The following is an 11,964-nucleotide window of genomic DNA, read 5'->3' on the forward strand; positions in this document are numbered from 1 at the left end:
CAAGCACGCACAGCTCGGGGTGGTTTCCCACTTCACTGAGCGGTAGGTCCTTAAGCTCCTCCCATCTCTTTGTTTTGGGTTTGTACAGTGCCTAGCACCATGAGGGCTGATAGCAGCCTGAGCTGTCTAAGTGCTATGGGACTATAAATAATAATTACAGACATAGCAGCTTTGCAACTGGATTCATTGTATGTCTGCTATATCAAGCAAGCTTAATTATCAGTTTTAAATATGCCATGGAATTTTAAGACCTGGAGTATCAGTTCGGATCTTTTATCTGTGTTTATCCCCAAAGTCCCTAGCTGCAGTGTTGCAGATGTGGTAAAGGATCCAACAAAGAATTCTGTTCCCATATCATTGTCGTCAGAGCTTTGCATTCCAGTGGTATGCTCGTGCACATATCTTGCTTCTGCAATTTATGCAAGAGAAAAACCCACATGCAAAATTATTGCTTTTCTTGCAAGCATGACACCTCACTCTTTTGAATGGTGTTGTATCTGCCTCCACAGTTACTAAACACAAATTTCAGAGTAGCAGCCGTGTTAGTCTGTATCCGCAAAAAGAACAGGAGGACTTGTGGCACCTTAGAGACTAACCAATTTATTTGAGCATAAGCTTTTGTGAGCTACAGCTTACTTCATCGGATGCATCATAAATTTGTTAGTCTCTAAGGTGCCAGAAGTCCTCCTTTTCTTTTTGTAAACACAAATGTGGTCCCTGTTGACTGTGTCTCCCTATATTCCATCTTCATACCTTGGTGGGCATTTCCAGTTAAACACACTTCATTTCTTCTGCCCTTTGCTAACCTCTTCATTGGGGGAGCACAATTTTCACTAGCCCTGCAAATAGCCAGCATCCATTCTAATGGGCAGTTTGCTTTTGGGAATAACCTGGTGCTGACCTGATCACTGCAGATAAAGCAGTCTCTCACTGGCCGGGCTATTACCGGTTCTAATTCACAGGACCTGGCTTTAGTACCTATTTCTGAGACACAGTTCAATTGCCTCACCAGGCAGCTACTCTCTTGTAAAGGAAAATGGGTGTAGCATAGAAGGTCTGAGATTTCCAAATTACTTTGCCTAGCTCACGCATCACAAACCCAGCTGGGTTGTCCACAGGGAAATGAACCTCAGTCTAAGAGCAGAAGCCTCCATCACTTGAGGTAGGGGACTAAGGCCAGGTCTACACTATGGACTTCTATTGGTATAATTACGTTGCTCGAGGGTGTGAAAAAGCCACCCCCTGAGCGACGTAATTATACCGACCTAACCCCTGGTGTTGACAGCACTGTGCCAAAAGACAAGCTCTTCAGTTGACGTAGCTTCTTCCTTTCGGGGAGGTGGGTTAGCTACGCTGACGGGAGAAGCTTTCCCCTTGGCTTAGAGGGTCTTCATTAAAGCGTGACAGCGCTGTACATCAAGCCAAGCCCCAAGTCTAGTAGCTGTCAACCAGTAGTCTCCAACGTCTTTCCTGGTCCAACCACTAGAGGGATACAAACCCCCAAACCGTGTGAATGTTTGCTTGCTTGTTTTCTCGGGTTTTCAATAGTAATTATTGGTATTGTACAGCAGCAGCTAACCTGTAAAAGTGATGTTTCTTTACTATCTTATTATGCTAAAATGTAAGCAGAGTAAAGGTTTTTGGGCTGAAGTTTAAGCTTGATAATGAGGCAGGAGAAATTCTGGGTGAAGTGAGCCAGCTCAGGGGCAAGTGAGAAATAAGTTAGGAGATCAAACCAAGCACGCTTACAACAGGACCTGGCTTAACAAGAGTTTCAGATGCAACATGGAGGATTTTGGAAGAATGCGATCTGTATTGATAGTCATTGGAATGGTATTTATGCAGATGTTAATTAAAGGCGATGTTAAATATCAACTAGCCAGTGAGGGAGTAGAAGGTATTTTAATTAGGGTAACAGAAATACAGAAATGGTAAAAGGCAGGCTTAATGCTAATTAATTACAGAGTGTTATTGTAAAGGATTAAAAAAGGGTGGCTGCTCAGTGAAGCTCAGTGTGCTCGGCTACCATCAAGATACCATTAGAGGACGGATTGTGACCCATTCGTCTCATCCAGGTACCGATCACTCCGGATGCACCATTTCATCTCAGAAAGGAGTGTAAAAATGCAGTGCACTGTTACATTGCGATACCCGTTTGCTTTAACTGTTTTGAATTCCATCACTCACTGTGCCACTCAGCCTTCTCCACTAAATTAAGTTTCTGTAACCGCCCCGGAGGCTGAAACCTAAAGAAATTAGAACACCAATACCCAAATTCAATTACATTAATTGAAAACATTTAAAATCCAAAGTTACATACCTAGAAGCCCCAGTCACAGACCAGGAGCCCACTGCGCTAGGTGCTGTACAGAGAGCAAAAAGATGGTTCCTGCCCCCAAGGGGCTTATAATCTAAGTATAAAATGAGAGACAATAGATGGATACAGGTGGGGAGTACAAAGAAACAGTGAGACAACGCTGGTCATCTTGATTGGTGTAAAGACCACAGCCTGAGGTTCTCAAACTGTGGTCCATGGACCACCAGTGGTCCACAAGCTCCGTTCAGGTGGTCCGCGGATAGTTCCCTCTAAGGTGTGCACCTGCGTGGCCGCACGTGAGAGACTGAAGGACCACCCACCTACTTAGATACACATGTAAGGTGGGGTGAGAAGAGGAGGTGGGGAGAATTTGGGATGTGCAGGGCTGCAGCGGCCAGAGAAAGGAGGCGACTTTCCCCAGCCCAGGGGCTGCCGCGGCAGGGGAGAGAGGGAGTGACCCCCTTCCTCCCCAGCCTGGCTTGGTGGCTGCCGCAGCGGGGGAGGACCCCCCTCATCCTTCCCAGCCCCAGTTCGGGGGCTGCCGCGGCAGGGGAGAGAGGGAGTGACCCCCTTCCTTCCCAGCCTGGCTTGGTGGCTGCCGCAGCGGGGGAGGACCCCCCTCATCCTTCCCAGCCCCAGTTCGGGGGCTGCCGCGGCAGGGGAGAGAGGGAGTGACCCCCTTCCTTCCCAGCCTGGCTTGGTGGCTGCCACAGCGGGGGAGGACCCCCCTCATCCTTCCCAGCCCCAGTTCGGGGGCTGCCACGGCAGGGGAGAGAGGGCACATCCACAGCATTAGAAAGGTAAGACTACAGATATTAAAATAGGAGTTGTGGGCTTTTGTTTGTAGAACAAAATAGGTGAATTATGATGAAGGGTTTTTTTTATGTAGCGCTTTTATGCAAAGTGCTTTACAACAGGTAGCTAGTGGTACAAACATTTGGAAAGACCAAGCGGCCTGCCGAGACCCTCGCCCCTCGCCGAGCGGCCTGCCGAGACCCTCGCCGAGCGGCCTGCCGAGACCCTCGCCCATTTTCAAGTGGTCCACAAAGGAGAGGTTTGGGAACCGCTGCTTTACAGCAAACAGCTTACCTAATGCCAAGTGGGGTGGAGGTGCCAGAGCAAAGGAAAGTTTGCAGGAAGGATTTGAGGAATAACCAGGTAGCTCTGGGGAGCTTCTCCAAAGCACCAGGGACTGCAGCTGGGGCTGGTTTGAAATGGAGCAAGTGGGGGGTGAAGGCTGGCCTCGCTGGCAGAGCGGAGGCAGGGATTGACATCTCGCCAGTGAATGAAAGATCCAAATGCTGGGGATGGGCTGAAAAGGGCCCTGAAGGCAATGACCAGCAGCTTCCGTTTGATGCACCAGAGAAGGGGGACCCCATGGAGGGGTGCAAAGAGCAGGGCGACAGGGTCAAAGCACCAGGCTAGGAAAAGCAGCTTTGCAGCAGCATTCTGAGCGGATCTAACCAGCACGAGATGCTGTCAGCAGGACCAGAGAACAGGATGGGACAGTAATTGAGACGGGGGATGGAGAGAATCACCAGGGCTGCTTGTTTTGTGAAGGCTATTTCTATAAAATTACACTCCACACCCCCCGTCCCTGGAATCCTCCCAAATTAGTTTCCTACCATTTCCCATCGTCTATACAGCCAGCCAGGAGCTTTTCCTAACAGACTCTCGCCTTTCTGTTTTCCCTGGGCAACTTGCAAAGCCTTTCCTCACCTGGAATCTGCCGTTTGCTAACTGAACTAATTAGATTTAATTACTAATTTTTCATATTACTACCATCCTCACGTTACACATGTCATGGGAATATAGTTTAATTACAGCATAATATAAATCAGCTGCAGAAATTAAAATATTCAAATTTTATCCCAAGCATGATTTCCATATTCATTTACCTAAGTGGTATTTTTGGAAAATGAGCAGTGCACAGAAGCCTCTTATGTGAGCTCTGTACAGTGCACATGAGGGCTGTAACCAGGGCAGGGGGAGAGGAGCAGCTGCCCAGGGCACAAAGCCACAGGGGCAGAAAGATGGGGTGGACAAAAGACAGAAAAAAAACCCGGTAGGGGGCAGAGGTGACACGTAACAGTTGATGGGGTGGGGGGCCCAGGGCACGCACTTTAAAGGTTCCAGGGGGCACATGACTGCCCCACAGAGATTTTCAGAGCGTGGGCAGAGGAACATTTAGGGGGCAAACAGTGGCACTAGGTGGCTTGGGCGGTGGGGCCAACCCTGCACCTCCATCCACTGACTCACCTGCGCAGGCCACCCAGCCTATGGGGGGGGGGGGGCAGCTCTGCCTGGGACATCCTGCCCTCCCCCTGCAGCAGGGCCCTGGCTGGGGCCACGGGGCAAGTTCCGCTGCTCCCTGCTCCTGCATCTACCCCCGGAGCGAATTCACTGATTGCAAGGTGGCAGGCCCGGACCAGCGTGAGCGGCGTCGGGCCCTGTGCCTGGCCCCTACAGGGGGGCACCGGGAGGGAAGCTCCTCTCCCCCAGCACCCATCCAGGACCTGGCACAGCCTAGCCCAGGTCCGAGTCCCCTTGCCTTGTGTACACTCCCTGGGAGTGGAAAGCCAGCCCAGAGAACGCACCCTGGGGACCGGAATTTGGCTTTTGCGCTATACTGATGGGAATTGTAGTTTAACTCTTGACTTTGATAAGTTGCTTGATTAAATCAGAAGCCATTAAGAGATAAAGGGACTGCATTTTGGGGGCAAAAACCAGAAAATTAGAGTCATTTGGAAAAATGCCTGAATTAAAAAAAAAAAAAAGGGGAGAGAATTTTGTACAGGTGTCCAAAAGCTCCGGTAATTTGGCTAATACCTGCTTCGACGTGAGCTATTAACCCAAACAAAGTCATACCGTGTTTTGGGGCCACTAACGCTGCAGCTAAACAGCATGCAGGGCACACCCAGAAATCCCCCAAGGTGCGTCACTTGCTCAAGACACAGGCTTATTCAGTGAGCGGATTATAAAATGGATCAGGATAAATAGCTGCTGTAAACTTACGACGCGATAGTCTAGAGCCAAGTCCCACCCCTGAGCGCCCCAGCAGGGATTTTCCCTGCAGAGGTGGTGGAATGACCGTCGCACCCCAGGGCCTGGGGGGGTCTCCCAGCAGCACAGGACGGGACAGATCACACGAGCAGCCGCACAGCAAGGGAAGGACCCAGCCTTCTTCACGCAGAACAGAGAAGAGCTACAAGAAGGAGTCAAGGGCAGAAATCCTGCCCCACAGGGAGGGTTCAGGAGCTCAGTGCATTTCATTTGTGCAAGTGATGGCAACACGTGTTCTGCTGATCTGGCTTCAGGGCCCACCTGCTGCCTCGACTTACCTTCCATCTCACCACAAACCCTCACAGCGGGTGTTTACACAGCACTGCTCCCCTTCTGGATCTGGCTCATTACCACAAGGATTATAGTCAAAACCTGCCAGCCTCCTCCCAGGGCCTGTTAGCTAGGATTTCTCCTTCAGCAGACTCCTGCTCCCCAGAGGTATTCCCCTGCCTGGGGGGGCTCTGCAGAACCTGCCTTGCTCTGCAGGTCTGAATAACAAAGCTACAGGCTTGCTATATATATATATATGGTGGGTGGTCATGTGATTAGCACCGGCTAGCACCTCAGGACTACAACTCCCCACACTCCTGAGGGAACTACATGTCCCAGCATGCCTGGTCTGAGAGGGGCTGGCCTTGGAAAAGGGTTGGCGGGACCTGAACCCTGCTCCCCTTAAAGGGGACAGACCAAGCTGTTCCAGGTGACTAGACCACAGTGTACAACTATCACCCTGGAGAGAAGGGTGCTAATAGCAGAAGGCTCTTTAATCAAGTAGACAAAGGCTAAACGAAAGCTCACAGCTGGAAGCTGAAGCTAGACAAATTCAGAATGCAAAGAAGGGCCCCGACATGGGTAGCGTGTAGTGGAGGCTGGGGGAGGATCAGCCTCCCCAAACCTCACGCTGCCAGGGAGGGGGTACAGCACAGCCCATGGGGCCCATGCCCAGGGGCCCCAGCCTATTTGGGCCCCCCTGAAAAATCTCCCTCCCACCATGGTCCCGGGGCTGGAGGAGCTCTTGCTCCCACAGCACGGGCACAGAGCTTTTCCGGTCTTGGGACCGGAGTGTTTGGGGGTGGGGGGGAAGTGCTTGGGGGCGAGGCCTCAGCCCTGGTCTACACTAGGAGTTGAGGTCGAATTTAGCAGCATTAAATTAATTTAACCCTGCACCCATCCACACGATGAAGCCATTTTTTTTTACTTAAAGGGCTCTTAAAATCAATTTCCTTACTCCACCCCTGACAAGGGGATTAGTGCTGAAATCAGCCTTGCTGGGTCAAATTTGGGGTACTGTGGACACAATTCGACGGTATTGGCCTCCGGGAGCTACCCCAGAGTGCTCCATTGTGACCGCTCTGGACAGCACTCTCAACTCAGATGCACTGGCCAGATAGACAGGAAAAGGCCCGCAAACTTTTGAATTTAATTTCCTGTTTGACCAGTGTGGCAAGCTGCAGGTGAGTGCAGAGCTCATCAGCAGAGGTGACCATGATGGAGTCCCAGAATTGCAAAAGAGCTCCAGCATGGACCGAACGGAAGGTACGGGATCTGATCGCTGTATGGGGAGAGGAATCCATGCTATCAGAACTACATTGCAGTTTTCGAAATGCTAAAACATTTGTCAAAATCTCCCAGGGCATGATGGACAGAGGCCATAACAGGGACCCAAAGCAGTGCTGCGTGAAACTGAAGGAGCTGAGGCAAGCCTACCAGAAAACCAGAGAGGTGAATGGCCGCTCCGGGTCAGAGCCCCAAACATGCCGCTTCTATGATGAGCTGCATGCCATTTTAGGGGGTTCAGCCATCACTACCCCAGCCGTGTTATTTGACTCCCTCAATGGAGATGGAGGCAACACGGAAGCAGGTTTTGGGGACGAGGAAGATGATGATGATGAGGTTGTAGATAGCTCACAGCAAGCAAGCGGAGAAACTGGTTTTCCCGACAGCTAGGAATTGTTTCTCACCCTGGACCTGGAGCCAGTATCCCCCGAACCCACCCAAGGTTGCCTCCCAGACCCGCCAGGTGGAGAAGGGACCTCCGGTGAGTGTACCTTTTAAAATACTGTACATGGTTTAAAAGCAAGCATGATTAATGATTAATTTGCCCTGGCATTCACGGCTCTCCTGGATGTACTCCCAAAGCCTTTGCAAAAGGTTTCTGGGGAGGGCAGCCTTATTCCGTCCACCATGGTAGGACACTTTACCACTGCAGGCCAGTAGCACATACTCGGGAATCATTGTAGAACAAAGCATTGCAGTGTATGTTTGCTGGCATTCAAACAACATCCATTCTTTATCTCTCTGTGTTATCCTCAGGAGAGTGATATCATTCATGGTCACCTGGTTGAAATAGGGTGCTTTTCTTAAGGGGACATTCAGAGGTGCCCATTCCTGCTGGGCTGTTTGCCTGTGGCTGAACAGAAATGTTCACCGCTGTTAGCCACGGGGAGGGGTGAGGGGCTAGCCACATGGTGGGGGGAGGCAAAATGCGACCTTGGAATGAAAGCATATGTGCTATGTATGTAATGTTAACAGCAAGGTTTACCGTGAAAGAGTGTACCCATTGTTCTAGAAAATGTGTCTTTTTAAATACCACTGTCCCTTTTTTTTTCTCCACCAGCTGCATGTGTTTCAAGGATCACAGGATCTTCTCCTTCCCAGAGGCTAGTGAAGGTTAGAAGGAGAAAAAAAAGCACTCGCGATGAAATGTTCCCTGAGCTCATGCTGTCCTCCCCCACTGACAGAGCACAGACGAATGCATGGAGGCAGACAATATCAGAGTGCAGGAAAGCACAAAATGACCGGGAGGAGAGGTGGTGGGCTGAGGAGAGTAAGTGGCGGGCTGAGGAGAGGGCTGAAGCTGAAAGGTGGCGGCAGCGTGATGAGAGGAGGCAGGATTCAATGATGAGGCTGCTGGAGGATCAAACTAATACGATCCAGCATATGGTTGAGCTGCAGGAAAGGCAGCAGGAACACAGACCGTCGCTACAGCCCGTGTGTAACCAACCGCCCTCCTCCCCAGGTTCCATAGCCTCCTCACCCAGTCGCCCAAGAACGCGGTGGGGGGCCTCCAGCCACCCGGCCACTCCACCCCAGAGGATTGCCAAAGCAACAGAAGGCTGGCATTCAATAAGTTTTAAAGTTTTAAACTTTTAAAGTGCTGTGTGGCCTTGTCCTTCCCTCCTCCACCACCCCTCCTGGGCTACCTTGGTAGTTATCCCCCTATTTGTGTGATGAATGAATAAAGAATGTATGAATGTGAAGCAACAATGACTTTATTGCCTCTGGAAGCGGTGATTGAAGGGAGGAGGGGAGGGTGCTTAGCTTACAGGGAAGTAGAGTGAACCAAGGGGCAGCGGGTTTCATCAAGGAGAAACAAACAGAACTTTCACACCGTAGCCTGGCCAGTCATGAAACTGGTTTTCAAAGCTTCTCTGATGAGCACCGCGCCCTCCTGTGCTCTTCTAACCGCCCTGGTGTCTGGCTGTGCGTAACCAGCAGCCAGGTGATTTGCCTCAACCTCCCACCCCACCATAAACATCTCCCCCTTACTCTCACAGATATTGTGGAGCACACAGCAAGCAGTAATAACAGTGGGAATATTGGTTTTGCTGAGGTCTAACCGAGTCAGTAAACTGCGCCAGCGCGCCTTTAAACGTCCAAATGCACATTCTACCACCATTCTGCACTTGCTCAGCCTGTAGTTGAACAGCTCCTGACTACTGTCCGGGATGCCTGTGTACGGCTTCATGAGCCATGGCATTAAGGGGTAGGCTGGGTCCCCAAGGATAACTGTAGGCATTTCAACCTCCCCAACGGTTATTTTCTGGTCTGGGAATAAAGTCCTTTCCTACAGCTTATGAAACAGACCAGAGTTCCTGAAGATGCGAGCATCATGTACCTTTCCCGGCCATCCCACGCTGATGTTGGTGAAACGTCCCTTGTGATCCGCCAGGGCTTGCAGCACTATTGAAAAGTACCCCTTGCGGTTTATGTACTTGCCGCTTGGTGCTCCAGTGCCAAGATAGGGATATGGGTTCCGTCTATGACCCCACCACAGTTAGGGAATCCCATTGCAGCAAAGCCATCCACTATGACCTGCACATTTCCCAGGGTCACTACCCTTGATATCAGCAGATCTTTGATTGCGTGGGCTACTTGCATCACAGCAGCCCCCACAGTAGATTTGCCCTCTCCAAATTGATTCCCAACTGACCGGTAGCTGTCTGGCGTTGCAAGCTTCCACAGGGCTATCGCCACTCGCTTCTCAACTGTGAGGGCTGCTCTCATCTTGGTATTATTGCGCCTCAGGGCAGGGGAAAGCAAGTCACAAAGTTCCATGAAAGTGCCCTTACGCATGTGAAAGTTTCGCAGCCACTGGGAATCATCCCAGACCTGCAACACTATGCGGTCCCACCAGTCCGTGCTTGTTTCATGGGCCCAGAATCAGCGTTCCACCGCATGAACCTGCCCCATTAGCACCATAGTGCCCGCATTGCCAGGGCCCGTGCTTTGAGAGAAGTCTGTGTCCATGTCCTCATCACTCTCGTCACCGCGCTGCCGTTGCCTCCTCGCCTGGTTTTGCAGGTTCTGGTTCTGCACATACTGCAGGATAATGCGCGTGGTGTTTAATGTGCTCCTAATTGCCAAAGTGATCTGAGCAGCATCTGCACAGACAAAAGGCGTGGAACGATTGTCTGCCGTTGCTCTGACGGAGGGAGGGGCGACTGACGACATGGCTTACAGGGTTGGCTTACAGGGAACTAAAATCAACAAATGGGGTGACCTTGCGAGAAACTGAATGGCCCCCTCAAGGATAGAATTCAAAACCTCAAGGATAGAACTCAAAACTGGGTTTAGCAGGCCGTTGATTTCATGGAGGGAGGGAGGAGAAAATGAATACAAAAAAACCTGGTCTATTTCTTGTTTTGAGCCACTTCATCTATCTTTATACATCTTGCTGGCAGCAGACTGTGCAGTACGACTGCTAGCCATCGTCGTCTCCTCGGTGCTCGGCAGAAGACGGTGCAATATGACTGCTGGCCATCATCTTCTGCTGGCTGCTGATTAAAAGACAATGCACTGCCGGTAGGACTCAATCGCCATGAGACGAAACTTAAAAGGGAAATGACCTGGCTGAGTCACTCCCATGTTTGCCCAGGCGCCCCTGACCTCATCAAGGTCGGTTAAAAGAGCACCCAGGACTACGTTGACGACGGCTACCAGTCCTACTGCACTGTCTGCTGCCAAAAGGCAATGAGCTGCTGCTGTGTAGCAATGCCGTATCACGTCTGCCAGCACCCAGGAGACATATGGTGAGGGTGAGCTGAGCTGGCTCCATGCTTGCTGTGGTATGGCGTCTGCACAGGTAACTCTGGAAAAAAGGCGTGAAACAATTGTCTGCCCTTGCTTTCATGGAAGGAGGGAGGGAAGGGGGCCTGATGATATGTACCCAGAACCACCCGCGACAATGTTTTAGCCCCATCAGGCACTGGGATTTCTACCCAGAATTCAAGTGGGCGGCGGAGACTGCGGGAACTGTGGGATAGCTACCCACAGTGCAACGCTCCGGAAGTCGACGGTTGCCTCAGTGCTGTGGACACACTCCGCCGACTACATGCACTTAGAGCATTTGTGTGGGGACACACACAATCGACTGTATAAAAACGCTTTCTACAAAACTGACTTCTATAAATTCAACCTAATTTCATAGTGTAGACATAACCTCAGAGGAAAGAGGTGGAGTGGGGAAGAATGACTGCTTATTTTGCTTAAGAGACTTTGGTAGGGACCCTCGTCAAAGGCTTTCTGAAAGTCCAAGTACACTGGGAAAGTCCAATAGCCACTGGGTCAACTTCTCCATGTGCTTGTTGACACCCTCAAAGAATTGTAATAGATTGGTGAGGCACGATTTCCCTTTACAAAAGCATTGTTGACTCTTCCCCAATATATCATGGTCATCTGTGTGTCTCATAATTCAGTTCTTTACTACAGTTTCAACCAGTTTGCCTGTTACGAAAGGTAGATTTACTAGCTTGTAAATGCTAGGCTCATCTCTGGAGCCTTTTTTAAAAATCAGTGTTACATTTACTGTTCTCCAGGCGTCTGGTACAGAGGCTGATTTAAGCAGTACATGTCACAGTTAGTAGCTCTGCAATTTCATGTTTGAGTTCCTTCAGGACTCTTGGATGAATCCCAGCTGGTCCCAGTGACTTATGACTTCATTTTATCAATTTGTTCCAAACCTCCTCTGATGATACTTCAATCTGGGACAGTTCCTCAGGTTTGTCACCTAAAAAGAATGGCTCAGGTGTGGGAATCTCCCGCACATCCTCAGCCGTGAAGACCAATGCAAAGAATTCATTCAGCTTCTTCACAATGGCCTTGTCTTGCTTGAGTGCTCCTTTAGCACCTTGATCATCCAGTGGCCCCAATGACTGTTTGGCCGGCTTCCTGCTTCTGATGTGCTTATAAAACAATGCAGTTAGTTTCTGTCTTTTACTAGTTGCTCTTCAAATTCTTTCTTGGCCTGCCTGTTTATACTGTTACACTTGACTTGCCAGAGTTTCTGCTCCTTTCTATTTTCC

The sequence above is a fragment of the Lepidochelys olivacea genome (assembly GCF_965140295.1).
Source record: "Lepidochelys olivacea isolate rLepOli2 genome assembly, chromosome: 3".
Classification (NCBI taxonomy): domain Eukaryota; kingdom Metazoa; phylum Chordata; order Testudines; family Cheloniidae; genus Lepidochelys; species Lepidochelys olivacea.